This window comes from Athene cunicularia, assembly GCF_003259725.1.
Source record: "Athene cunicularia isolate RWA chromosome 7 unlocalized genomic scaffold, athCun1 chr7_part1, whole genome shotgun sequence".
Classification (NCBI taxonomy): domain Eukaryota; kingdom Metazoa; phylum Chordata; class Aves; order Strigiformes; family Strigidae; genus Athene; species Athene cunicularia.
The window spans coordinates 28,101,277-28,125,262 of record NW_020799107.1 but is presented as its reverse complement, the minus strand read 5'-3'; positions in this window follow the sequence as shown (position 1 = coordinate 28,125,262).

Sequence of the window (23,986 nt, the reverse complement as noted above, 5' to 3'; positions counted from 1 at the left end):
TGAATTGCTCATTCAGATTAGGCTCCCAGGAATATATTGTGCTGAGAGACATTCACTTTTATTTCCTGAATTGCTTTAACGATGAGCACTGAGCAACACTTCCTCTGCTCCCTCCCTCCCAAGTACCCTGAGCTGCAAGGCAAGGCAGCAGCCAGAATCTAACAACAGCCCCCCCCCCCAGCAAGAAATATCTGCGTGTAAATACCAAAGCACACCTGTGAACAACTGTGAGTGGACCTTCAGATATCATGTTTGCCAGCTAAACACATAATTCTCAATTAAGTGAGCAATTACCCATTATTGTTTAGCCCTTGAAATGCATCATGCTTTATCTATTCCTTGGCAACAATCCCGGTGAAAAAGCAAGTCATCTCTTCAGGGTAGAGATTTATGTTCTCCAGTAGTAGGGTCACTAATAACACTTTGAAACAGGCTTCACAGGTAAACTTTGAAAACTTCAGAAGGCTTTGAGCCCCTTCAGCTCCCACTGTAGAGAATGTATTTTTCCAGAAATCATGGTTTTCCTTTTCTTCTCAAACCTACTTGTTCAAGCGTGTCTTCTGCAAAGTAAGAGAGCTAGTTTTTGCTATGGTGAAGAGTGGGAGATGACAGTATAAAAGTTAGCAAGTCTAGGCTCTAGAACAGAATAAGAAAATTCAGTGCCTATGAGAAACAACTTCCTGAATAGCTACAGAGAAAATGAGCATTATAGCCAAGGAAACTGGGACCAGTTCACCTTACAAGAGTGCTTGTTCAATAGACTTTAGTTGCAGGACAGATAAGGCCTTGTTTTCTTAAAAAACTATAGCCATGGTGATTTTGGCTGAAGATTACAGACCTTTAATTAATAACTCCAGACAAAGATTTTCTGGCTTTTAGAAAATGAAAATAATTTTTTTCAGCAGAAAACCTAAAGCTTGGTGTCAGACCTGGATAATGCAGCATAACTGGTAGAAGGATTTGAGGTGATTCTTTCCCATGCTTTGTGGACAGCTTCTAATACATTGATGAAAAAACATCCAGAAGAACTTGAGTTAATCCTAAACTCCAATTTGCTATCAAAAAACCTACTGACAGATTTTCAAGCAGTCTTAGCTGCAATGCAGACCTGTGAGAGTTTATATGCAGACCACAGTGGTTTAAAACCATGTACATGGGATAGATGAAAAGTTTACTCCAATCTAATGCTATTTTAACCTACAGCTTCTGGAAAACAGATTATTTGGGTTAGTAGGTTGCTGCTTCTCCTTTTATAACAAAGTGAATTTCTTAAATAGCTTTTTAGCCCCTCAGTCCTGCAGAACAGAGGATGAGGGCAGTCACCTGTGTGCAGGTGGACTGAGGATGGATGGCAAGGCTCGTTAGGCTTTGTAAACTGATTTAGATTGGGAAACAGTTACATTTCAAAACCTGGAAAGAGATGGGAAGTGTTTTAAGCTTTGCTCAAAGTTAACTTACACGTTGGGTTAGGTTTTATTCAGTTCTATCTTCAGCAGCACCCAGCTTGGGCAATACGAATCTGATGCCACTCGTGATGGATTGCACACAGGACCAATTGGAGCCCTACTAGCTTTAAAATTGATAGTACATAGACCAACGACAGTGGTGCAGTTTTTCATTAAATGAAATGGAAAAGTGATTTAATAATTCTTTCTGTCTTAAATTGCTTAAAAGAATTTTAGACAGTTAAAAATTGCATGGATTTTAAACCATATGTGTGAGAGTGGAAAAAAAATAAGGGTTTTGTTTTTCCTATTTTTAATATGAGCCAGATGAAACAAAAAGATTGTTTCCTTGCAAACTATAGGTCAAGTACCTATGTAGGCTTTGAGATGGCTCTGTAAGTTATCATGTTATCTTTCTTTCTTGACAGTATACCATTATGTGGTGTATCATTTCAGCATTTACTATCTTTCATGTCCTTTTATCTTCACACTAGGATTTCTTTCTAAATTCCAAGCTGTGCATTTGGTTTCATTATATAACACTGGCTTTTACAAAACATTGGCTCTTCATATTCTTTGGTTTCATTTTTGTCGGCATCAGGCTGAAATAGTAAACCTGCTACGTCTATTTTATCTTGTTAAAGATAAAAACAATATGGCAAATGAACTATTTGGGGATCACTACTTTCAAATTAAAGGAGAGGGAAAAGTATTAAGTGTCACCACTGAGTTGAACTATATTGAAGTCTTGAACTGAAGTGATTTTATAAAAATTTAAAAAAAAGGTGACCCAAAATGTTACAACTGTCATGCAGGACTGTGCTATCTTAAATTATTTATTTAACATCTGGTAAATATTATCCAAGCTATAGTACAGATAAATTGAATAAAAGAATACCAATGCCAGGGGAAAAGAAGAATTGCTTAATACTGTAAGTATATAGAACTGTTCCACAAAGCAGTTCATTCTCTCTCTGCAAGGGGAGATGAGAAGCATGGTATTGGGGTAAAATGCATCTGCTTCGTTTCACCCTAAGTATGAAGCTATCAAAGCAGTTTTAGGGATTTAATTTAATCTCAAACACAAATTCTATGAAAACAGTCTGACAGCGACATGAAATTTTGCATAACTTCTTTTACCCCTCCCCCTTTATAATGCAGCTTCCCAGCTGATTCATTTTATTTTATCCTATGCGTATTGGGGATCAGATTGAATTTTCTTTGAGAAATGAAAATAATTAAGCCATCTATAAAGGTTTGGCTGGGCATGAACATAGCAGCACAGGATAGAGTTACTTGGAGGGGGGAATGAGGTCAAAGAAAAGTACTGCAGGGAATAAAAAAAAGAAGCATCAAGTTCTGTTACTTGGGGAACAAAATAAAAAGAGGATGGAGTCTGAGAAGGGGGAAGGGACCTAGATTCCTTGTCAGCTTGTGGGTTACAAATGGAACAAAAGGCTTATCTTAAATATATGCAGGTTTAGAGATTTTTTCTGGAAGCTATTGAGAGCTAATTAAATTATGGTCGAGCACTGAGCATTTCTCCGGTGCTTCTATGGTCAGTTTCTGCTGAGCTCTTCTTGGTTACTTGATACTGCTTATGAAATAAAGAAGATTGATTCCTAAATATTTGTTCCTATTCCCTCTTTGTGGATTACATTATACCACTTTTCATTCTTACAGCCTTTGCTTAAGCAGCAGGATATAAGGGCCCTATTCAGACTGCCAACTATAGCATCCAAGATTAAGAGCCCGCTATCACACCTAAGTTCAAGAGGGTAATGAGCAATTCAGACCACCTAGCATCTACAACTGCCAGATCCTGGCTCCTGCACTCTCAACGGTGACTGTCAACCTGACTGTGCATGCACAACTTAAGCACTATGATTATTTCTCCCCACTCCACTGCTCTCTCACTCTATTGAGAAACAAAATTTGGCAGCCTAGGCATCAGGCCCTTGGGCATGTTTAGCACTGCCTTCCTCTGCAGACTACCATGAGAGCTGATATAGCTTAAGGGCCTCAGATCCTGCTCCAAAGAACACCAAAGTCAATGGGCAAACTGTGAGTAACCATACTGGTGTGAGGATCAGGCTATTATCATCTGAAAAAACTTCCAGTTTCATACTGGTTTTTAACCTCGTTTCTTACAGGACCAAACTTTACATAATAGCACCCACCATCTGCTAGCCAGTCCCCCCTACTTCTCCAGCTTCTGGCCCTGCTAGCCAGCCCCCACCTCCTCTGACATGGGCAGAGAGGGCTCAAAGCTGTTAGCTGCCCATGAGTTGAAGGAGAAGGGGTGGATAGACAGGAGAGGGAGACACAAAAGAGTGCCCCTCACAGAGGGTGATGTCTTGCAGTGTGGGCACAGCGGCGTTAACAGACACCAAAGAAGGCACACGAGAGGACCCACAGGAAACCAGGCTCCATAAACTCTGCTGCTCGCATGACTACTGTGAGTAATTGAAGCCATACTCTGGTTCTTGACTCCAGCCAGAGCATGTGTACTCAGCTTTCCAGACTGGAGTTTAGATGTGAGGGAGAGTCTTGCCACAGCCTCTTCCTGATGGTCTTTCTGCTTAACACATTGGTGAGGCTGCCTCATCGCGCCATGAGGGAACGCATGACACCTTCTATTCACCTGTGCTGTGGCCATATCCCCTCGTAAGTGAGCAACCATCACAGGTCTGGTTTGGACTGGATGGTGTCTTGGCCTTTTTATGTACAATGCAATGCAGCTTTCTGCTGCAGTTACATTTACCCAGGGGAAAGGGCAGGATTCAGGCATCTTAAAGAAAAAACAAACTCCATTCATGTGTAAACTGCAGATACAAGATCCCTAAGGACACTGCTAGCACCAGTTTCCATATCTCTTGACCTACCATTTTTTTATAGAGGCATGGGATATTGTGTCCCCTGCCCCACAGCCAGTGGTTGGAACAGTTGCTCAGGCACCTGGTCACCACTCAAGCTAGTACTTTTGTTTCAACGCCCTAGACTGTGGACACCAAATTGGTTTTCCAGACCTGCTCTCCTGGGCCCTGACAACACCAATGAGCAGGAAGCAACAACCACTCTGTATTGGGCTGCCCCTCAATCTGGGAAGAAATATCTGGACACGTGAGAAAAATCTGGTGCCTAATCATTACATGAAAGTACATAAAGGAAAACCGAAGGCCAATATAAAAACCATGGGAAATTCATCTGGTTAGTTCATGGGCAGTGTGGAAAGTTTAAACTCACTCATTGTGTATGCAAATGGATAATCATAAAAATTAAGTGAAATGCCACTGAAATCTGTAATTTACAGAGCCAAAAGCCTTTCTCTATAGTTGTTCCAAGGTAAAGCATTGCTTGTAAGAAATAATTTTCTACCATACCTGGATTTTTCTTGCAAACATGGTTAGTAGCAAATCTGAATCTGTCAGCACAGTAGTATAATTTAAATAGTACAATTCACAGCTGACAGGGGATTTCCACCGACTTCACTTGGAAAATACGTCATTTGCTAACTCTTGTTAACAAGTAGTAAGGAATCTGTTGCTTGCCTAGGGTCACTTGAAGCAGCAAGAGACATCACTGAGGAGAAAGAGAAGAGAGAGGGGTTGACAGCAGCATGCTGGATGCAGAAATAAAACTTATAAATTTGTATAAAACTCAGAGGAAGGGCATGTTAGTAAGTTCCTGACATGCCAGTTTATCTGAACTGGCTATTTCAAAGTCTGTACTGGAGGTTCTTATTCCAAACGCTGACCAAGCAAAAAAACAGATCTTGATATGACTCTTGGGCTCATCTGAATCACATTAGAAGTCTTCAAAAGGCTTCTAGTAAAACTGAACCCAGGCAAGCACAGTCAATGCCTCCTTGAATGAGAAAGGCAGCAGGATGGTTTGGCACTTATAATACGCCAACACTCTTATTGGTGCATTGTACCCACCAAAATCTTATGCCCTCTGGAATGGCACGTGCTGCCTCTACAGTTCTCAGACTAGATTTCCATGATTTGTCATCAGTGTAGCCAGATAATGGGATTCCTTGCTTCTTTATGGTCTCAGTCACAAAATGATGGCTTGTGAGAAAGTGGATGGCAAGCTCTCTGTAACATCTTTGTCCCAGTTGATTGCTACTAAAATGAGTAAACAGGGTTCTTCCCTTGCAAACAATGAAGCAAACCCACTCTTCTTTCATGCAGTCTCCTTTATTTACAGGGACAGTGTCAAATCCTGTCTTCTTAAATGCAAAAGAACCATCAGCAGAAGGTAAATTGTTTGACCAGAAACGTGTAAGCCTTTCTGATCAATTCGATGCCTCAGGAGCCCTGTCTCCCTGCTCTTTCCCCAGACAATCCTTGCACCTACTTCTCTTGATGACTGTTTCTCACTCTCTTTCCCCCACATGCTCGGATAATTGCAGTTAAAAAGAATGAATTCACCAGTCTCCTCATCCGTCTTTGAGAACTCTTTTTAGGGGATTAAGTATGTGTCTTTATCACGCAACCCAACACCGTAAATTTTGTTTGAACTATCGATATACAGAAGAGCACATAGCCGTTTCTTCAGCTGGATTTGAAAGAAAAGTGTTTCTCATGATTTTTCAGTAAACCTGTAATCGTTAACAGATCAGTCCCATTTGATATCAGAAGTCCCATTGATAACAGCTATAAATATCTTTCAGTATAACACTGTTAATATACTAGCATTTGGGTTTTTTTCCACTGGAATTAGAGCAATTTTTCCATAAATCCAAACAAAATTTTTCCCATTAGTCCGGGAGTTTGTCATGATAAACCTTTATCAACAATGCTTTTGAGAGGTGGTGCCTAATGTATTCAAACTCATGCAGCAACATTAGTGATGAACAAGAATCTTAACAACTTTCATAGAACTTCCCATAACCTAACAGATCTAGAAGTGAATTTTTTCACTGATTATCACCACTAGATGTACCCTATCTTTCTCCTTCATTTGTAAATGGGATAGGTCTATTCTTTATGGTAATTAATGGTGAGACTGAGAAGGTCCCTTTACTAGATGCTATATAGTGGGAATGTCTATATGCAATTTACTGGAAGGTGGGGATGCATCCAAAAAGTGAAATAGGTTTCAGAGAACTTATTTCAAAAGATTGGTTTTTTTCATTATGGAGAGGTTTTCTTTGTTGTTTGCAACTGCACTGTAAAAAAACCACACTGCGAGGTCTGGTTTGTAAGGTTAGAAATGCAATCTAGATTTAAGACTACTTCCCAATTTATCCTTCTCTAGATCCAAATTTAGTATCTTTCTTAAAAAAATATACAATTGAGGTATGAAGTCGAAAGAGGGAATAGAAGTCTTTATTTGATATATCTCTCAAAATCAGAGGACATTATTAGCAAAATTCCTTCTGGCCTTACAGTTTCTGGGACAAGATAAGGAGTGTTTGTGTTTTGGGGAAAGTAGGATTTTGTAAGTGGTCTAAGTGAATTAAGTTATACACAAAATATGTTTTTCTGGTTACATAGGCAAATTTTCAGTTGGTATCTCTTTTTTTTTTCAATTTTTATCTTTAATTAAAGCAACAAATATAAAAAAGTAACAGTGTAGTTGCAGCTGTGATACAAACCACTCGAAGATAATTTCTCCCCATATTTAGTCTTGAATAAGTAATATTAGGGACTTTTCAGTGTTGCTCATAACTCTTTAATGTAAAACTTGTAACGTAACTTGTTTCAACTTTACTTACGTGAATCACATTTTTCCTCCAAAATCCAGATTATCAAGAAATCTAAGGTCTCCACAGATGTTTGTGAAGTTTGTCAAACTTCTGTTACCTCACAGGCTGGTTGTGTCAAGTAAATTACATAGGTCAGTTTGCCAGAACAGATGTTTCAATTCATAAGACAAAAAAAAAAAAGTACACAAAATAGTAATAAAGGTTACTGACAGGTGATTATGAAACAAAAATGCAAACTTTACCAGAAGAAACATTCTTATTGGCATAGACTATATCTTATAAAAGTTGTTGGATAGTGTTGTCTAGTGCTTAATATTTTCACTACAGAGATTTCATTCCTCGAATCTACTCGCAAGTTTGTATCTTTATTTGCCTTCAGGTGGAGTATTTAATCTGCTTACCCATCTTATTAAAGGACATACTTGCTTTGGAGGAGGATGCCATAACATTTAAATCACAGATTATTTTATTAGGTAAGCTTAGAAGAAAGTTGGAGAAGTGCATCGAAATGACAGATCTTATAAATAAGTCTGTCAAACATATTTGAGTCTGAAAGCGGTTAGAATTCTTCTTGTTCTCCCCAGTAATTTACATCCTTAGATGAATTATCCTCATAACTCATTACAAAAAGCTTATCTTGGAACAATGTCTGGAAAGATTTCTCAAGTGCTTTATAAGAGAAAACACACAAATAGATGGTGAAACATCATGATGGTGCTTGAATTCTGAGTATTACCAAAGAAATATTTCACTTCTTATAAATTTATTCCTCATTTAGCACCTGTTAATTGACAAGAATTTTGCTCTTCTGGTAGTATCATGTTTCTTGTCTTCTCCTCTCTGGAGATCTGTGTTGTGGTGGTTCCCCCTTAATCTTACAGAAATGTCTTTTATACAAAGACATTCATAACTATGTCTCCAGATGCTGAAATGGAGTCCAAATTGATTTTTCAAACTTCCCAAGCAATACTTTATTGGCTCTACCCCAAAGAAGAATATATTTGCCTTACAGAGGTGACAGTTACACCCTAGAAAATCTTAGAGCACAAATTTAAGTCACGTGCATTAAGTACGGGAGGAGCATTCCTATAACTGCATGTTTGTTTATCTTGCTCAAAAATCCAGTAATCATTTCTGCATCTTTGAATTTGTACCAGCATATTCATAACAACATTTGTCAAATACTTGTGCTTTTAGCCCTGATGTCATAACAGGCTAGCAGATTCAGAGGTGAAAATACCTATTAGTATGGATATGTAGATTAGGAAATGCAGACAGGGATTTCAGCTTTGGCAAAGGCAGGTAAAACAATGACTTTGCTTAATGTTTTTTCCTGCTCAGCCATCCAAAATCCAAATTCCATGTCTTGTGAGAAGGAGAAAAGGACTTTAGCAAAAAATCATGTCCTGATTTGTCAGATCCCCAGAGGGAGAAGGCATGTACCAGGTTAGATCTGCACTAGGTGCCTGCCTAGTGATGCAGGAGCAAGTGTGCTGTTCCTGCCAGTATGGTTCCTTAGCTCCCCCGTGCTAATCCATGATCATCATGGAAAACACCGTGCAAATGTCTTAGTATAAGCAAACTATACAACAAAATAGCTTCTCACCTGCTGACAGATCTTTCCCCAAAAAGAAGGGGCTGGGGGCATTATAGACCGGCCAAACTAACAAGACTCTTGGAATAATGCTAGAACAAAGAGCCAAGCAAAACACTGTTTCAAGCTTATTTTCCAGGTAAGCACTTGGAATATTGCAGAGATGAATAGGATCCTGTGTAGCATATTTAGACTGGGTATTAGGAAGTATTTCTTTACAGAACGGGTTGTTGGGCTTTGGAATGGGCTGCCCGGGGAGGTGGTGGAGTCCCCATCCCTGGAGGGGTTTGGGAGTCTGGTTGACATAACGCTGAGGGATCTGGTGGAGTTGGGAACGGTCAGTGTTAGGTCAATGGTTGGACTGGATGATCTTCAAGGTCTTTTTCAACCTGGATGATTCTGTGATATAGCATGTGTCATATGACATATCACAAGTATGCCAAAGAAAGCCAACTTATTTCTGTGATGGGGCAACAGCCTGTCGATAGGGAAGGCACTATTACTGTCATATATTTTCCTTCCAGTGAGAGTTTATAACATGGCTCCTGTGATATTCTCATAAGAAAGCAAAATAGAAGTGGTATTTACTTAACTCCTAATGAGGCCCGAAAAAGCATTGCCTGGAAAGGGCTGAGATGGTTTAGCCTGAAGCAAGGACTGAACAAGTGAACAGGAGTACAGTCCTCAAGTTTCTGTTGTGAATAATCTGTTCTCCATGTCCATCATGCACAAGACAAGAACTAATGGCCTTACATTTTAGTTATATAGTTAGGTGCCAGCAAAAGCTTTGGAACACTAAGGATAATGAGGCACATGAAGACTGGATTTTCCTTTGTGGGAGGACTCTAAAACCAGGCTAGATAAACATCATCAAGGTGTTTCAACATCATCACATTGGGGTGGGGAAAGGTTCGGAAAACCTCTCAGTGTTCCTTCTGTCCTATGATAAAACAATGTTCTTCTTTCCCAGAGCAAAACCTAATTGCACACTGTGACCCACAGGGCAGGGTCTCCCTCCTCTTCTGGTTCTGACCTCTGACATTTGCTCACCAATTAATCAGTTATGGTCTGAAAAGTGAACATATTGCCAGGAAAGGACTTCTGGGGAAGTGACACTAACAGCGTATCTGAAATGCACACACACACACACATATATGCAGGTGGAACACAGATAATACGGACTGCACAGTCCATGTGTGAAACACGTGTGTTCTGCCCCAAAACTATGGGAGCTGCATAAATTACACGTGTGAAATATGTCAAGCACATGTAGTCAAGCCCTGAATCTTCATACATTTTTGGTATGAAATAACTCCAAGAATGTTTATTTCAACTATTTTTTATGAGGGACTGCAGGGGAATCTGTGTAATATTCAATTTGCAGAAAATAGAAGATATTGTTTATCACTGTGCTGTCCAAGTTGTAAAGTTGGATGCCAGTATTTCCTTCCCTTCTGTGAATTCTATTCCTGCACATTTATTACTGTGTAGAATTGGAAACTCTTGCTGCAAAATGTAAATTAAGACAACACAGTGGGAGCTTCTGGAGATAACGCAACCCTTTAGTCATCTGTATGTTGCTTTAGGCTGTATCTCTACTTATCAGCACTATTTACTATCAGACATTTAAAGCAAATGGGAAGTGAAGTGTCTTTAATCTTTCTTGCAACATATCAGTTCAGTTTCTTCAGTAGAGAAGAAAACAAATTAGAAGAGCTAAGGTTGAATTAGTACACTAAATCCAAGCCACAGTTCTGCAGGACTTAAAATCTGAAGCCCCTATTTATACTTGATGAAGTAGGACACTGAATACAAACTCTGAAAAGATGAGTTTCACATTTGATACTGGATTTGGAAGCCACTGTTTTTTAACTACCAGCTTTTTCTGTGTATTGACCTCATAACGGATGTTGGGATTGCTGGCTTCTTTTCAAGTTGGTGCTTCTTCTTGTTGGGTAATTACTCTATTGCAGGATATATATATTATTTTTTCCCCCAGGATAGAAGAAACAGGCTGAAAGAACATGTAAGGAAAAGAGACCACTGTATGTAAAAGAATGGTAACATTTGGAAAATTGCAAGTTTTATTTTCTTTCTTTTTTCCCTACATTACTAATATTTCCACCAGCTCCGACTAATAACATAACTTTAGCCAGAATGGACCAGGAAATTGAGATTTGGGTCTTTTTTAACTGAATTTTATTATAACCTTGGATATCTGGAATGTCCTTGCAGGGTAGAAGGAACTCAACTGAAACATGGAGCCAGAGTAATTCCCAAAAGCAAAGGGGCACTCCTGCACCATAAGTTCTTCAAATCTATAAAAAATTGCTGCTATTACAGAAAGAGTTACAAGCATAGCACTTTGTTTCTCTGAGACTTCTTATTATTCTTTGCTTCTTTCACTTAAAAGTTCTCCATTCTGTGTTGACCTTGTAATGCAGGACTTCCAGTGTCCCCTTGCAGAATTTGGACTAATACAAAGAACAGCTGGTACCACTAATACTAATGGATTTCCTGGTTTTAGTTCAAATACAGTAAACTTTTAGTTTCATTCACACTAAATCTGAAGATAGGTTTTTCATATTTGTTTTTCTCCAGTGAGAATCATAGGCTTTAAATGTACTTTTAGAAATAAAAATGAAAAAAGGGAGAAAGAAAGTACTTTTTAATATGTTGGCAAAAAATGTGTATCATTTTCTTTCCTCCCTGCATTTCAGTCCACTCCTGTGAAAGATCGTAATCAGGACCCCAGAAACGACCGGATGATTTGTGAGACCCTGGTGAAAACATGTACTACAACGAAGGAATTTAAAACTTAATTATATACATTCAAGAAAATATCTGTCAAAACTGCTTCAAACTTTTAATTAACTGTATATGGAGTGTGAAGGGGTCAAACCAGTATTAACACAGCACTGTATGAAGTTTCATTTTCCTGTAAAATGGGAGAATGCAGAGACCTAGGGCCAAATCCTGCCAGGGCTGAGTGACAACGTGACACCAGTGAGGACTGGGGGCCCTTGGTATGTCAGAGAGAGAACCAGCCCTTTGCAGGACACAGGGTGTCAGGAGAAGGCTTTGGAAGTTTTGTAGCATGTCAGAGGTTCAAGCAGGTAGGAAGCAGAGAGGTACTTTAAAATTCAGCTAAGACATTTAGGTTTTAACTTGCTTATAATTTCTTGTGTATACTATGCCTAATTTAAAGGTGGGAAGGGAAGGAAGACAAGGTGCCTCTTTCTACTTATAGAAAGCAATAATATTTATTTATTCCTTCCCTCCATTCAGAAAAACATAAGCTGAAGAGATTTTTGATTTAAAGAACAAGAAAGAGCAGCAAGAGCATGTTTGTGTAGGAAAACATGTCCATACTGGTAGGTAGTGAGAGTCCTGCGGTGGGCAGGGTACTCCGAGGATTCCAAATGCAGAAACCTGTGTAAGTCAAGTGCAAACTGCTTGTTTGGAATTAGCTATGTATTTCCCAATTAAACAATACTTTTTCTTTTGTTTTATTTTGTTTTAGCCCTCTATCCCAGAATCTTTTCCATCCATTTTGGATTCATTCAGAGACAGGCATTCAACTGTGCACAGGAATGAAGTTCTGAATTTGTCAGATTCAGCATGGAGAAGTCTAGTGTCTCCCCATGGTTCTCTCTGCTCAAAGCTTTGAAACCTTAGTGTGACTGAATAAGCATGGAAGAGGTTTTTGCAGCTTTATTCTATAGGTGTCTATCCTGCAGTGGTTATGCCCCAAACCTGCTCATGCTTCTGGTCATTGTACCAGGGCTCAGGAGTATATCACACCAAGCACAAAATTTTAATGAATACACAATGACTGGTCTAGCAAATCTAGGGCACTAATTCTATATGTTTATTTTTCATGTGCAAGGTTGTTCTGAAACTCATCAGTCTCTGCAAAACCATTTACACAGTTTTGTGATGGCACCATATACATCTATCTACAGTCTGTAGTCTCCCTCCCAACAGTAGGGTTCACCTCTGGCCAAAGGCAGAGATGCTGACATGATGAAGATCAATTTCCAGGCTAGAAGAGAAAACTACCAGAATGGAAAGTCAATAAAAACAAATATGTTCTCAGTGGAATTGAAACTGAGGGAAATTTTAGCACCTGGAAAGCAATTCTTTATGTAGTCAATAAAAGGAATATAAAAAAGATATAGTAGTCTCAAAGCATAAGGTTGGTCACAATAAGTGTGTTCAAGGCAAGTTCTACTAAGGGATCTGCAGGGAACACTTTTTAACAGGGCACTGCTAAAACTGAACCAAGCAATCGTTGTTCTGTATGAACATTGTTCTCCTGCCATAATGTTCTTGTGGATAACAGTCCCTCAACAGCGTTGAACAGGTTTACTTAATGCAAATTGTTCTTTTTGGAACAAATCTGATGATCGTTTCACAGGGTCCCTAGCTCAGAGTGGAAAGTGATTTGGGATGAGATATAAAAGGTTTTGCATTCCTCTGTGTAGTAGAAACCCGCACTAGTGGGTAGCAAAGCACTTGTTTAAGGTGGTTTTATCAGTCTTCCACACCTGGTCCGGTGGGTTCTTCTCAACAGCAAACTCCATTTCCACAGGATTTGAACCTTTGCCCCAATGTGAACAATCTGTCTTTTACCTGATCTCCCAGAGAAAACCCCTCTTGAAATTTTGCTCTGATTATTTCTTCTGGTTTTGCTTCTTGCTCTGCTGTTTAGCACCAATGAGAAAGGCAAAATGATAAACATCTGCCTAACATGAACTTGAACTGTAGCCAACTTTGATTCTTGTCAACATTGATTTTATCGCTGATTGTAACATCAGACCACTGCTTTCTTTTGATCTTCTTCCTATTTTTCTACCTTGATACACTGATGATGAGACAATGTCTTAAGCACCAGCAAACACTTAATTTGGGTTTCTGGCATCAGGCATCCTGCTGACATGCATTAAAGGTATCAAATGTCTCTGCTTCCCCATTGTCAGTTCATATTTTGGTGTTTATTTGCAGAAACTGGTAAATGTGTTTTTCAACTATCAATCACCCATATTTTGGTATCAAAACACTGTTTGGACTGGGTGTTTATTGCTTCCTGCTGTTCATTTACACAAAATAGGTATTTTAAAGGAAGTAAGTATGGAAGTAAGATTAAAACCTAGCAAATGCAGTTCTAAAAAAAAGATACATGGATATATGTGCTAGACCCAGCCATCTAATAGTGCCTGCATATGAAATATTTTTGTTCTGAAGCTAGATTAATAGACCTTTAATCTCTTTACTGCCAGTACACTCTCATATTTTACTACATCTTTTAATAAGCAGCTATTAAACTTATACCTGTGCACATGTTGACTATTTAGGTAGTTGATCCTTGAAAATGCCATAACTCTTGTTTATACACAGTCATATCACTTTTCCTCTTCTTTGTAGGCATGGAGACACTGTAAATATCAAATTTGTATGCATTATCTTTGATCTGTATTGTTGCTGTTTAATATTAGGCAGGAATTAGGAAACATTCCAACTTGTGTGAATACTGCAGTAAGATTGTACAATGAGAAACTTATTTATAGTTCACTCATTGCTAAAAAATAGCATCTACTAAGTTAAACCAGAGAAATGTGATGTTCCACTCTTTACCCCAATACACTTAGAACAGAAATGAGCTACGGTCACTGTGTAGTGTCTTTGGAAAATGCTGACTTTTCCAACAGCAGCAGCTGCATCTGTGTCATGTTAGTGTACACACACACAAAATGTTGTGGGTTTTTTAAAGTTTAATGATCTTTAAGATCTCTTTGAACAAAATGTTAGGAAACTTTCGGCATTTCAAAAATTCTGGGTCCGAGTTTTGCAACGCAGCAGCCTTTTAAATCCAGACTGCTCTGTCTTCACCAAATAATCTTCTAGAATTGAAGTAGCTGGAGGTCCTGCAGAGAGACAAGAACAGTTCACAACATGTATGTTCAGGACTGAGCTGCAATTTTTCATTTCTTTATCTCCATGGTTTTTTGTCCTCAAAACACCATCTGTAGGTCTGTTGATAAAGTTTCTCTTCACGGACCCACTTTTGCAGTTCGTTGCCAGTATTTAGGAGTCCCTAAGTGTCCAACTATTTGGGAGATGCAGTATCAGGAAGCAGAACTCTCAGGAATCGGGCTGGAAAGGAGTTGCTGAACTGCTCTCAAAAACTGGCTCTATCCCAGAGGAATGAAAACTGATGTGATGGTGCATTTATTTGAGTGTTTCGGGGAAAGATGAACACGTATTCTCCATACAGCTGGACAGAATCACTTGTAAGCTGCAGAGATTTACCCAGCAGTGCTTTAGGAGGTTAACCTTTAGGAGGTTAATGCACTGGGTTTTTATGGGCTTTCTGCACTGGAGCAGATTTCTCTCATGGAAGTATCCCCAGAAGAGAAAACACAATAATGCTAGCTCCTAGGCTTCCATAACTGCCTGCCATCAACAACAAGCAAGAGAAACTGCAGGATGCACTGATGATGGAGTAGTGAATTAGAAACATGTCAGACCTTGCATGGGAATTCTCTGCACTTCTCACTACCTGAGGTCTGGGCAGACTGGATATTTTAGAATAGTCTTCCTTGTATTTCCTACTGTCTCAGGATTTTTTTCTTTATTTTCCATGCATTTGAATGGTTCAACAGTGAAATAATCGTGGAAACAAACATATTTAGAGAAGATTTTAAACCCAAGGGGTAACTGTGCTTAAAAGACTAAAACTTATCTTAAGAACCTCATAAATCCAGATAGTAACTCAGAAAAACCTAGTTTATCTACAACTTCAGGGGGTTTTTTTCATTTCACTTTCTTCCTATGTATTTGCAGTTATTATAGGTGTGGAATTTTAAATATATTAAAAAACCTGACATATCTTATTTAAAATTTACCTTTTTTATTATTATTATTTTTAAGCATATTACTTTAAAATTTTTTCTAGGTGTACTATCATCTAGTATTGAGGCATCTGTGTATGTACCTCGTGCATGTTCTTAAAGCGTCTAAGTGCTCTGAATCTGGGCTTTTATCCTCTTGTTCACAAAATTAGCATGGCAAACCAACTGTTCAATGAAGCTGCATATATAATATTCCTTGAATGTACTTCTGAGAAGAAATGCATAATTTTTTTGTCTGTGGTGAGAAATGTGACTTCAAAAATAGTCTAAAGCCAAAGGGAATTTCAAACATGCATGCTTTAAAAAGTAATTATTTTCTTTTTAATTCATTTTTAAGGTTATCACACATGATTCAAATCTGAAAATGTAGTCCAACTTAGCTGAACAGAGAGTAATAAATGCCAGATTTATAAATGAAACATGCTTTAAAAACCATAAATGTAAAAAAAATAAATTGACAAAAATATACAGAGACCAAGTCTGCAGAATAGGTTCAGACTACCCAGAGTACTTATAAAATAGGGGATCATCACCAATATTTTTAAGTCATACAAGTAAAAAAAAAAAAAGAAAGAAAAAAAAAGAACTAGTCCTTTTTTGTCTTACCAAGTGACAACATAGGGAAAATAGTCAAATGACTATGTCGTATTACAAATTTAAGAGTTAATAGAGGACATTGTGTGCCAAATTGTATTGTCTCTCAGTGCAGAACATCATGAGCTGTTCAAAATTTCAAAGCAATTATTTTACTTAAGAGTACTGGGCCCTTTCAATGGTTATTTTTTAAATAACTGATGTGCAAGACTGCTCTTGGAGAGAGCACACAACATCCAGGAAGAGGTACACTTGCAATGATGATCTACCAGTGTGGCCCTGAAGAGAGTGGTACAAGCCAGCATTTCTTAAAATCAGTTTAAAAAAATGTTAAGTCTGTTGACCTCAGGTTTGCATGTGTATCTCTTTGGATTGTACCATTTTGAGCAAATGACTGAAAAGCCACATCCAGAATACTAGTTGAATAATCCTAGCAGTTTATCTCTAAATTTTGATCCTGTTCTGCAAGAAGAACTCGAAGAGAAGCCCTCCAAACTTGTAAGCTTTTTCATGTTTGGGGTTTTAATTAAGACCTTAAAGCCTTTACAATTTGGAGGCTTAATGAAATAATTTATATTTGATATATATTATTTCATCTGAGATATATTGTTTTAATTACATTAATTAGAGCAAATTGCATTAATATTTATTGTAATGAGTAATCACATATTTTAGTGCAGTACCTAAACATCTTCACAAGAGTAGGATTGTATTGTGCCAGGCTCTGTACAAACATGCAATAATAACCCACCACTCACAACCTAAACGGACAACGGAGTGAGAAGAGGAACACAGAATGACCGGTACAACAATCACCATAAACATCTTTTTCAAACAAAATACTTTCAGAGGCCTAGAAGGAAGAAAGTAGTTATATGGAGCTGGATTGCTGGCTAACATCCAAAGAAAGAAATAGAATATATGGGGAAGATGAAATGAAAATCAAATGTAGACAGAGTGCTTCATCTTTTCTTTTCTAGAAAAAATCAAAACTCTTTTCTCCCTAGCAACAGCTAAAATTACACAAATACATTCCTAATATGAGTGGCAAAGTACTTATAAGGAAAAGCTTGTCAAAGGGTAATATGTTTTGTTGCTTCTTTATTTTGTTCATTACAGTAGTGTCTAGAGAACCCAGCTAACAGTCTCCACAATATTTGGGCTGTTTATGAACAAACTGAACCAACTTATTCTGTGTAGGCAAGAGGGAAGAAATAAGTAAATTCAGAACAGAACTCAAAACTTACCGTAGGCACTTTTACTGTGTTAAGGTGTTTTTCCACTAAAATGAATTACTCAGTAAAGAAAATCCTCTGTACATAAGCCGTGGAGAAGAGCACCTGCATGGAACACAGAGATGAAAGTTCGTTTTTGGGTGGGTAGTGAAAGTGTAACAGAGAAATATTCTTGCCTATTGTGCCAATAAAGAGAAGGATGATAAACGCATAAAGAACTTACTATATTGAGTGCCTGGCTGATGTAAATTGGTGGATTACATTCATTGAAAGTAAGTGTAAAGTGATACATGATCAGAAAAAATAATCTTGGCAGTGTAAAATCACTGGTGGACTCTCACTGATCATTACCAATCAGGGGCCAAGGAATGAAAGACAGCTCTATGCAAACATCAACTCACCACTCAGAGGCCAAAAAGCAAATCAAATGCTAGGAATTCTTCAGAAAGGAAAAGACCATGAAGCATGCATCATCATTATGCCTCTGTGTATCCACTGTGTTCTCATAAAATATCTTAAATATTTGATGTAGCTCTGGCCCCTTATTCCCTCTTCCTTCATTTAAAGAAAGCTTATCCTAGAACTGGAGAAGGTTCAGAGGACATTAACAACCATCAGAATTACAGAATTACTAGAGAAAGAATTGTTAATCTGAAGGAAAGATTACTGAGATCGATAAACTCATGGAGACATGGGCAGGATAAAACAAAGAGAGCTGCACACAGTCTTTTCCAAGGCACCTTAGGAAGCCAGCAAGTAGCAGCTTCAAACCAAACAGAAGGAAGTGGTTCTTCATAAAATGCACAACGAAGCTGTGGGAACTCCTCACTTCAGTTAAAACCAGATGCTGAAAGTTTGATTACACAGTTTGACCCAGTGTGGTCATTCTCATTCATGTTTTTATATGTCAGCGCTATTTTACCATGGTTGTAGGTGCACACACGTTCTTTGTATGGCCAAGGATAAGAAAAGGAGTAAGGAACCAAGCCTTCATATATCCTGAGATAAATATTGAATTTACAATGAAAAATCAAGAGCCAAACTTTCTACTTAATTGAAAACCCAGTCTCTGCTGAGAGTAGAGTCTGTTCCAGCTATAGGTCTTGAAACTTCCTTTGCACGTTGTGGTCCATCACTATGCTGTATAACCCTTATATTCAACAGGCAGCAACTAGAGTGTAGACTGCCCTACAAGAGACAGAGACCAGGCTTTAATGCATTTCATCACAATCTCCCATGCCTATGTACCACTAAAGGTAGACCAAAGTCTTAGATACTAATTCAGCATACTCCTACTTGCTTGATTAATGTCTCCACTTTGTACTAGTGCATCAGCTGCTTCTTCACTATAGTTGAAATCAGAACATACATTTAATCTACATGAAGGCCTGAAGGCAGTAATATTTAAAACAAAGGCTTAAATGCTTAACTAATTGCATATTCTGTGCGAATACTCTCAACAGAGTAACAACAAGATCAAAACAATGCTATTAAAGACCTGTTAAGCGTTAAGGGAAGAAGGCAACAACACAACAAAAGCTGGAATGAGCACTCACTGGCACATCAAAAATCTTTTAGTCTTGCAAAGCTGTGTCACCCAGGAATCACAAAGTACTTAGTAGTAAAATGAGCAATAATCAGTCCTACATGAAAAAGCAGTTCCAAAATGTGTTAAAAATATCTCTAGACTATCATGAAAAATGCACCCACACCACCTCCCCCCAAAAATGTCTGGCGAAGATCTTACATATAGGATACTATTACTGAAATTAATAAAACTAACTTGCATGAGTAACCATGACTCAAATGAGTAATCATGACAGATACCTAGAATCCCCATAAATTAAAAAGATGGAAATAAATGCCTATCGTGGGTCTATCATAGCCCAGTGCCTTGCCTCTAAGATTATTTCAAAGCTGAGAAGGGAATTCTGTCTCCTCCACCCAGCCCTTGTCCCTCCCAAATGAGAGTCCTATCCGCTCAAACTCTGAGAGCTTTTACCTTGAGAACATGACATTTTAGAAATGGAAAAACTCCTCTGGGGCAATATGCCTTCCATGTCATCCTGGTCAAAATCTGAGCACTGTAATTAGATAAATAGGCAGACAGACTGCAAAAAGGCAAGAGACAATCTCAAAACAGAAAGGGGGAGGAGGAAAAGATTATAAAGCATAGAATTTGACATACTTGCTGTCTTTCAGTTTTTCTGGCATATACAAGTCACTTTTTAGAGTGACAAATGGATGTGCATTAAACTTAAGGACAGCTGAAGCAAGGTAAGAGTACTTTACTCAGCTTGGGTTTTCCAAGTGTTCTGCATATTGCCATGTAGCTCTCTCTGGAAAAAAAAAAAAAAAAAAAAGTTACATAGATCCCATATTTCAAAACTAACTTTCCATATTGAACTCATCTCAAGAGAGCACCTACCTATCACTCACAATGCTAGGTTAGCTGTAGACACAATATTGGGGCCAGAAGTTTGTTTCTTGAAAATTTGTGCAACAGTAAGCATTGTGGAAGAATACATTTGCTTTGGGTTATTTCCTTCTGTAGAAAAAATATACAGTATGAGAACTTCTCAGAAAGCACAGAGTATTTTTCATGTCATGGATTAAGTCAAATTTTCTGCAGACAGGTTCAGAGACAAATTCTAAATCTCATTCACTCTTACAGTTTTTAGGTAACAACTCAATTACTCCAGGCTGTCTATGTACTTAAAAATGTCCCTCAGGGACACTGGAAAACGTTTCTTTTTCTCCTCTTCTGTCCTACAACAATTTTATTCAAATTTCTGTGTGGAAACAAATCTAAATTGGATCTAACTTTTATCTGAAGATCTGGTTGGGGAATTCTAAAGTAAGAACTTTGGGGAGGAAAACGGGATTTTTTTAAACTGACTGCCAGCTTGTGGTGGTGAGTGTGATTCAAACTTTGTCATGAGCAGTTTCATAGGATCCAAAGTGGAATTTCTACTCCGACTCTTCCTAGGAGACTTGAAAACCAAACCTCTCTGCAGTACTTGATGAAATATCAGAGACAGGTTCAAGATTCCTCCTCAGTTAAAGGAGTACACATCAGAGATGAACAAGAAACACCTTAAAATCATTAAATAGAACTTTAATAGTTAAATAGTACTTAAAGATATAGTTTTAGATGTGAGAATGACAGAACAGGATCTCTGATCTGCCCCTCCCTCCTATAAATTGCCTGTGCACAATAGTATCCCCTCTTCTCAGATGGGCTGGGTGGGACAGTCACACGATCCAGTAGTCATGGGGAAAACTCTCATGCTTTTTGTCCCATGGTAGTCAGAAACTGGAATTGTATCCTCACATGGCTTTACAGAGTGGAAAAATCACATCTTGCTCAGATCTAGTGTTTTAACTTTGGAGTCTTGAAGTCCATGGGAAAAAAGTTCTGAAAATGGAAGCACTTCTTTTTGGAAGTTTTTAAAATACTAAGCAAAGTGATTCAGTTGAATTAAGTCAGGAATACATGTAGCTTCTTTATAAAAAATGAAGGTTCTGTGGACAGGATAGATACAAAAGATAAAAGAAATAATTCTTGTTTTAATTACTGGCTAGTATACTTCTCAGTTACACTCTTTTGAAAAATTTTGTAACAAATCTTTAAAAATAAACTTTTCATTATTCCTGAAGGAAATTTTGAAGTAGTTAAGTGGTAATGTTAGTGCAAAACACATTCTGTGAACTGTTTTTGCTGAAATCTGAACATTTTAAACCTTTTCCCATGCTGGGTAGTGAGAGAGATCTCTTTATATTAATTCAGACTTCATAGATGTCACATGATAGGAATACATTCCAAAAGCTAAGATACAAGATTACTCTTTAACCATAGAACAAACCAACAGGAATTTTAATCAAGACAATATCCAATAATGACTGAATGTTTTTGGAGGGGATCCAGAATACACATTTGGGAATTTTAATCTTGATCGCCTTTGAATTTTGTAAAAAATATTTTAAAGTTTGGGGAATATGCCACTCTGGCTGATTCCAGAAACGAGCCATCTAAGGTATTAAAGTGTTTCATCTGTTCAGACATTGAATATTGCAAATCCATTTCAGTAATTCATACCAGATAGGTTCACAATGAATGAGCCTAAGTGAAGAAACTTGTTTCCCTTAAAGCAGGACACCAAGTCAGAAATGGGAGAAAATAACTGAGCCAAACATTTTTTTAAATCTTCCTCATATTTCAGAAAATATTAAGGCAGCTGCTTTTAACTTCTCATCAGTTAATTTAAAATTATTGAAACTGTACTCTTTGCAGCACTCTGATGAACTGAAATTTCTTACACTCTGTATGTGTTTCCACGTGTGTATAGATGTGTCTATGTGTCTGCATATTTATTATGATTTACGTGTTCAGAAAATGTCAATCACTGTTCTACGGAAGGATCATGTTGTCTTCCAAATATATGTGTTAGTATATCATAACTTTAATGCTTCAGCCCACACATATGTTTTTTTCTTACTGGAAGTAGATCACAACAGGCTTTGCCGAGTTCTCTAAAATGTTATTGTATGATTGGAAATTTTGACAGTGTCAAACTACATATATTATAATAAAATTCTTGACTTATCTGTGCACCTACTTCCATTCAGAGTAATTTTATATGCAGCCAATTTAAAACAATTTAAGAAAATGAAACAATTGAAATTGGTCATTTTAAGCTAGCATGATGTCTCAGTTAAACTATTAGTATCAGTGAGAGATAATATTTCAGGCAGAAGGAGATTTAGGCTTTTTAGGATGAACAAGAATGGGTATTTTAGGGAGGTGCTAATCTTCCCTTTCTAGGACTAACCAGCTTCCAACTATTTGGGGATCTCGTTATGATGGTGACTAATATTTTAGTAGAAAAGTGGCAAGAGTCTGCAAAGTGGGAGATGTATTTATACTTTTGTTTCTTTTTTCTATTAATATAAATTCCTGTTCTTTTGTTTTTTTCTTGTAGCCAATCACACAACTTAATCTCCTTTGTGCAGTGAAAGTTTAAAAGCCTAATTCTGTAAGCTATAAAACAAATTAAGCACAGAAAGGAATTTACAGTATGTTAAAAGAATAGGAGAAGAGGCTAATAGAGTTGTATACATTTCAAGGATAGATATAATCAAGTGTGTACAATATAAAGCAGAAGGTTCATAATGATTGAAAAAGGAGAAGGAAAAAAGAAGCTATTTTGTAGTAGCTGCATGAACTCTGGCTGAACCTTGCTATTTGGCAGCCTCCAGTAAGGACAGCCTAAGATGAGGCATTAGGGTTTGAATCTGAGAAGCTGACATCAAGCAGACAGCAAGACATGATATCTTATTTTCCTGAGCTATGCTGACACAAATTGAACTCCACTTATTATTTTCTTATGCCAGTAAAGTTGCATTTGGCATTTAAACATTTTGCTTGCAGATGTTGGAGTGCTGGTTGTCTTAATTTAAATAATTTGCAGATTGTTTGGTAGTATTAAAAGATAGAAACTCATTCTTCATATGAGTCCAATTTTATAAGCTTTATTTTTTTTCTGACCTTGTGCAAGGTAAGAATTTGATATTAAATCTGAGTAGCCCAAGGGTACAAAGCCAGTTTTCTGTGTTATTCAAAACTAAGAGAGGGGAAAACTTGCCTTTGAGCTGTTTAACCAATTCAAATAAGAAGGAAAGATGAAAATTATTTGTGCTATGATTTAAGCTAAGGAAAATTAAAGTGTTATTCCTTTGTCAGGCAATGTAAATCATAACAGTAATATACATCATATATGAATAGCAAGTAGTTAATGCTTCTAGCATATTCGTCATTCTTTAAGGGAATTATATACATCAACAATAACATCAAAATACCCCTTTTCATAGTAGTAAATCGAGAGGTGGATCCTCATCATTACTTCTGTACATATGATGTTTGAACTTTTTCACTCACTGCCATACAGATGTTATAGTTTTCCTTTTCTTAAAAAAAGAGAGTCTTCTTTCTCTTGTACATTGCATTGCTTTTATTTACTTGTTTGTATTCCTAGGAAAACATTCTAAAAGAATACCAGCAATTTTTTGAGAAGAGAATAAGATGTCAGTTTATGTTACAACCCCCCAGGGTAAATGAAGAGAATTCATAAAGGGTTAGAAAAAAATGTAGTGCTTTATAATGAAATGTATTTCATGTAATTTATGGCAACACACTTAGAGTGTAGTCTTTCTTTTCCATTTTTGCCTTTCCGTGCTTTCTACAAATCCTGAATAATTGTCTAGGGGAAAAATATTTTTACCACTTATTAAGAAACAATGTAACTTGTTTCATTTCACCAAAAGAGTTCTCTTTGAGAAGTGCATGGCTGTGTTGTCAGATTGTGCTAACATCTAAGAAAGTGTGACTGGGACTGAAGGCTGGCAAATCAGATGAAACCGTAGGTCCAGCAAAGGTGGTGAGAGGTCTACTAGTGTTATCAACAGGACAAGCTGTACATAACGCCAGT